Below are 6,000 nucleotides of genomic sequence, written 5' to 3'. Positions count from 1 at the left end.
AGGGCAGCAGCATTCACTGCTCTCTGCTTCCTCACTGTGGCCTGAATGTGAGCAGCATGCTTTAAGCTCCTGCTGCCATGCCTTCCCACCATAGTGGACTGTAAGCTGGAACTCTACTGAGATAAACCCTTCTTCCTATAAACTGTCTGTTTGTTTGTTTTGTTTTGTTTTTGTTTGTTTTTTGGTCAGGTATTTTGTCCCAACAATGAGAAGGTAACTCTTACAGAAAGTTGGTACCAAGAGTGGTAACACCCCTTTGTGTATCTGGCTTTACTTGGGTACTGAGGAATCAAACCTGGGTCATTAGGCATTTGCAGGCAAATGCCTTAACTGCTGGGCCATCTCTCCAGCCCCCATAAATTTTTTTTTTTTTTTAAGATGGCTCACTCATATACCTAGCAAGTTAATTTTGTTGACTGGAAACCTCACTTTCTCACCATATGGACTTGTCTGTGGTTCCCTCAAAACACAGCACCTGGCTTTTCCCAGATCAGAGGAAACTATGAGTTCTTTGACGATGTGGTCTCAGAAGTCACATCAGCATCATCTCTGCAGTACTCTGTTTGTCATGCTTAGTCAGTATGGGACGAGATGGCATGCAGGTCATTTCACAGGAGCTGGAGGTCACGGGGGCCTTCTTGGAGACTGGCTACCATAAGATCAAAGGAGGATTTTCAAGCAAGGTAAATCCAGCCTCATTAGGAGAGGAAGGGGGTTCCTTTTATAAGCAAGGGACACTTAATAGAGTTGGTGGACACAGGAAGTCATTTTTAGAGTCCCATTGTTTTCTAATCAATACCTGGACTTCACATTGTAGGTCAATGTTAATTTAGCATTCTGCCAAATCAGATTCTGCTTATGTTTTTAGTATTTTAGACCTGTGGCTTTAGAGGTAAGGAAATGTTTAGGGTAATAATAAAAAACTTGAGGCTGGAGAGATGGTTCAGTAGTTAAAGGCACTTGTTTGCAAAACCTGACAGCCTGGGTTGGGTTCTCAAGTACTTAAGTAGAGCCAGATACACAAGGTGTGCAGGTCTGGAATTCATTGGGCTGGAGAGATGGCTTAGCGATTAAGCGCTTGCCTGTGAAGCCTAAGGACCCCGGTTCGAGGCTAGGTTCCCCAGGTCCTACGTTAGCCAGATGCACAAGGGAGCTCACGTTTCTGGAGTTCGTTTGCAGAGGCTGGAAGCCCTGGCGCGCCCATTCTCTCTCTCTCTCCCTCTATCTGTCTTTCTCTCTGTGTCAGTCACTCTCAAATAAATAAATAAAAAATTTCAATATTAAAAAAAAAAAAAAGGGAATTCATTTGCAGTGGCAGGAGACCCTGGAGTGGCCATTCATTCTCATATTCTCTCTCTCACACACACATTATATATATTTTTTCCGAGATAGGGTCTCACTCTAGCTCAGGCTGACCTGGAATTCACTATGCAGTCTCAGGGTGGCCTTGAATTCACAGCGATCCTCCTACCTCTGCTCCCAAGTGCTGGATTAAAGGTGTGCGCCACCATGCCCGGCTTCATAAAAATATTTTTATAAAACATTTTTAAAAGGGTGAAAGGAGGGCTGGAGAGATGGCTTAGTGGTTAAGTGCTTGCCTGTGAAGCCTAAGGACCCCGGTTCGAGGCTAGGTTCCCCAGGTCCCACGTTAGCCAGATGCACAAGGGGGCGCACGCGTCTGGAGTTCGTTTGCAGAGGCTGGAAGCCCTGGCGCGCCCATTCTCTCTCTCTCCCTCTATCTGTCTTTCTCTCTGTGTCTGTCGCTCTCAAATAAATAAATAAAAATTTTTTTAAAAAAATATTAAAAGGGTGAAAGGAGAGAACCAATACCTAGGGGTTGTCATTTGACCTCCACATGCATGCCATGGCCCAGGTGTGCCTCCCCCACATGCATAAAGGAAAAAGGATGGAAGGAAGGGAGAATGGGAGAGAAGGAAGAGAAGGGGAGGGGAGAAGAAGAGAGGAGAGGAGAGGGGAGGGGAGAGGAGGAGAGGGAAGGGGAGGGTCCTGGTTTTCTCAACATACTCTGAACTAAAAATTTGAAATCTTTTTTTTTTTTTTTTTCTTTTCAAGGCAGGGTCTCGCTCTAGCCCAGGGTGACCTGGAATTCACTATGTAGTCTCAGGGTGGCCTCGAACTCACAGCGATCCTCCTACCTCTGCCTCCTGAGTGCTGGGATTAAAGGCATGCGACACCACTCCCGGCTTTTTTTTTTTTTTTGGTTTATTTTTATTTATTTATTTGAGAGCAACAGACAGAGAGAAAGAGGCAGATAAAGATAGAATGGGTGCACCAGGGCCTCCAGCCACTGCAAACGAACTCCAGATGCATGCACCCCCTTGTACATCTGGCTTATGTGGGTCCTAGGGAATTGAGCCTCGAACCAGGGTCCTTAGGCTTTACAGGCAAGCACTTAACCACTAAGCCATCTCTCCAGCCCGGAATCTGAAATCTTGAGTCTGCAATCAAGCCCTTGCCGCTTTCTTTGTGCCTCCCCTAACAGTCTATTGCTGCAGTCAGTGATAACAGACTTTCCTTTAATAAGCACTCAACTCCAAATAACCACAGATGATAGTTTTAAAGCAAACACAATAGATTTTCTTAATAACAAGAGTTTATGGGTAGAACTAGATCCTGGGCTCAGAGTTCGTTAGTAAGAACTCCCTTGTGATCTCTTTGGCCTTGTTGTTTTATCCTCAGGAGACTCCTTCTGTGTGACAGGCATGGTATCTGTCTTGATCTTACTAGTTCAGCAACCCACAGGTTGTATTTATATTTTTTCCTTGGAGGCAGGGTCTCATTCTAGCCCAGGCTGGCCTGGAATTCACAGGCATCTCCTTACCTCTGCCTCTGGAGTGCTGGGATAAAACCTGGATAACACTGGTGACGTTTAGTTTAATTGATTTATTTGAGAGAGAAAGAATAGGCATGCCCATTGTGGAAAACAGTGTGGAGGTTCCTAAAACAGCTAAAGATTGATCTACCATATGACCCAGCTATAGCACTCCTAGGCATATATCCAAAGGACTCATCTCATTTCCTTAGAAGTACGTGCTCAACCATGTTTATTGCTGTTCAATTTATAATAGCTGGGAAATGGAACCAGCCTAAATGTCCCTCAACTGATGAGTGGATAATGAAGATGTGGCACATTTATACAATGGAGTTCTACTCAGCGGTAAAGAAAAATGAAGTTATGAAATTTGCAGAAAAATGGATGGACCTGGAAAGGATTATACTAAGTGAGGTAACCCAGGCCCAGAAAGCCAAGTGCCACATGTTCTCTCTCATATGTGGATCCTAGCTACAGATGATTGGGCTTCTGCGTGAGAAGGAAAATCCTTGGTAGCAGAGGCCAGTAAGTTAAAAAGGAGACATAAAGGGTAGAGAAAGGAAGGGAGGAGGATACTTAATAGGTTGATATTGTATATATGTAATTACAATGATTGTAATGGGTAGGTAATATGATGGAGAATGGAATTTCAAATGGGAAAGTGTGGGGGTGGGAGGGAGGGAATTACCATGGGATATATTTTATAATCATGGAAAATGTTAATAAAAATTAAAAAAAAAAAAAAGAATAGGCATGCCAGAGCCTCCAGCCACTGCAAACAAACACCAGATGCCTACAGCACCTTGTGCATCTGGCTTATGCGGGTCCTGGGGAAATGAACCTAGGTTCTTTGGCTTTGCAGGCAAGCATCTTAACCACTAAGCCATCTCTCCAGCCCACCGGTAACATTTAAACAATTATCTGCTTTGCCTATCATGAACTACCAGTTTTTTGTAACAGAATTCAGATCCTCACTGCTTCAAGAGATAACCCACCCAAATAATTCATTCCATAGTCCCATATCCTGGGAAGTCAGTTGCTTACAAACTTGGTTTGGTTTTGCCTTTTTGGGGTCTTACGCTGTAGCCCAGGTTGGAACTCTGTTCCAGCCACGATAGGCAAGAGTATAGTGTCACAAGGGCCCATTCTCACGCATACCCACGCACACTACATTACACGCAGGTGTGCACATGTGCACAGAAGACAAAGAAAAGCTTGCACTACCTTTGCTGTTGTTGCCACTGTCCTTGCTTGTTTGTCTGACACAAGTCTTGCAAAGTAGCTCAGACTATCCTCGAACTTACAGAGATCCTTCTCCTGCCTCCTGAACGGTGGGGTTAAAGCATAGCTTACTCTGTTGACTTGAATGCAAGAAGGTTTTCCCTTGACTTTTTTTGGTTTTTTTCGAGGTAGGGTTTCACTCTTGCTTGGGCTGACCTGGAATTCATGATGGAGTCTCAGGCTGGCCTCGAACTCACAGCAATCTTCCTACCTCTGCCGCCCAAGTGCTGGGATTAAAGGCGTGCGACACTACACCTGGCCTTCCCCTGACTTTTAATACATTGCTTTCTTCAGAAGATTGTGCTCCCCCTTATCTCTCACCTAAATTTAAATTTAACAGATATTGTCAAAAGTTTGTATTCTTTCCTACAATTAAAGAAGAAGCTAGCCTTATTCAGTCCTAGCACTCAGAAGCTGAGGTAGGAGGATTGCTGGGAGTATATCCATGTTGTGTGTGTGTGGAGGCCAGAGGTTGACATGAGGCATCCATTGCTCTTCACTGTATTGAGTGAGGCAGGATTTATCAGGGTCCCCGTCTTCAGTGCGCAGGTGCTGGGATTATTATGGGTGTTGGGAATTGAAGCTCCTCACGTGCATGACAAGCACTTCATCCACTGAACTCCTCAGCCTGCTTCCAGTCCCCTTCTGCCTTGGATTTGGTGGCTTCCCTTTGGCTATAATGAGATATGAAAAGGTAAGCTACAAACAGAAAGAGACTGGACTTTGCCACTGAAACCTGTACTTTATTTAAGGCCTTTTGCAGCCCTGTCTGTTCCCGGATCCAGCTATTTATCATTGACATGATCATAGTGAAAGAATGCAGAAAGGAGACAAACTTTTTAAATGTCCTCATCAGAAGACAGCTAAGGGCCCTCTCTAAAACTAATGTGAAGTTCTAGTGTAAATGGTGATTGAGACCAAATCGAGAGATGCATGAATTAGCTAAAATATAAAGGACAATTCTGTACTGGTTTACCACTGCCACCCAAAGCCAAGGCAGCTTTATTTGTATGCTGTGACAAGCACTGTCTTTTCTAAGGGCAGCTACTCAGCAGTAGGAATGTGAAGACAGAAATGTGAAGTGCTATGAGACAGAGATTAGTGTCGGGAACTCACTGGGCCATTGTTTTGCCATGGTGCGTGTGCTTGCTTTGGAGTTTTGTGGCGCCTCACAAATGCTCTGTCTCAGCCTTCATCTCATCAGCCCCAAGGAAATGAAATTGGCTACAAGTGAGCAGAATGTTTATCACCCAGAAGAGGCAGACATGTGGTACAAAAGCAACCAAACATTGCTACATACATCTCTGCCATACTGTTGTCACATTTCTTTCCCTTTTATAGCTGAGTTAACTATTCTCTCTCTGTAGAATCTATCATTATTTAGCCAAAGATAAGAAGTATCTTAGGAAATCATTAATTTCTTAGTGATCTTTAAAATCACAAAAGTCATACTATCAAAATTATTAGCAGAATAAGTGTGCTTTGGATAATTTTTATAGTGACCAGGGCAGTTGCATTTCATTTCTTTTCAATTTGACGGGGGAAATGAAAGTTGTATTTTAATTTCAACGCCAAGCTTTAAGATTCAAAAAGGGTGGGCTGGAGAGATGGCTTAGCGGTTAAGGCGCTTGCCTGCAAAGCCAAAGGACCTCAGTTCAATTTCCCAGTACCCACATAAGCCCGATGCACAAGGTGACACATGCATCTGGAGTTCGTTTGCAGTGGCTGGAAACCATGGCATGCCCATTCTCTATCTCTCTCCCTCTCTCACTCAGTCTCTTTCCCTCTCTTAAATAAATAACTAAATAAAATAAAATATTTTAATTTAAAAAAAAGATTCAAAAAGGAGATTCAGGGCTGGAGAGATGGCTTAGCAGTTAAGGCAC

Source organism: Jaculus jaculus, chromosome 3, assembly GCF_020740685.1.
Source record: "Jaculus jaculus isolate mJacJac1 chromosome 3, mJacJac1.mat.Y.cur, whole genome shotgun sequence".
Taxonomy (NCBI): domain Eukaryota; kingdom Metazoa; phylum Chordata; class Mammalia; order Rodentia; family Dipodidae; genus Jaculus; species Jaculus jaculus.
The sequence above is the reverse complement of the archived record's forward strand: the minus strand, read 5'-3'. Positions refer to the sequence as shown.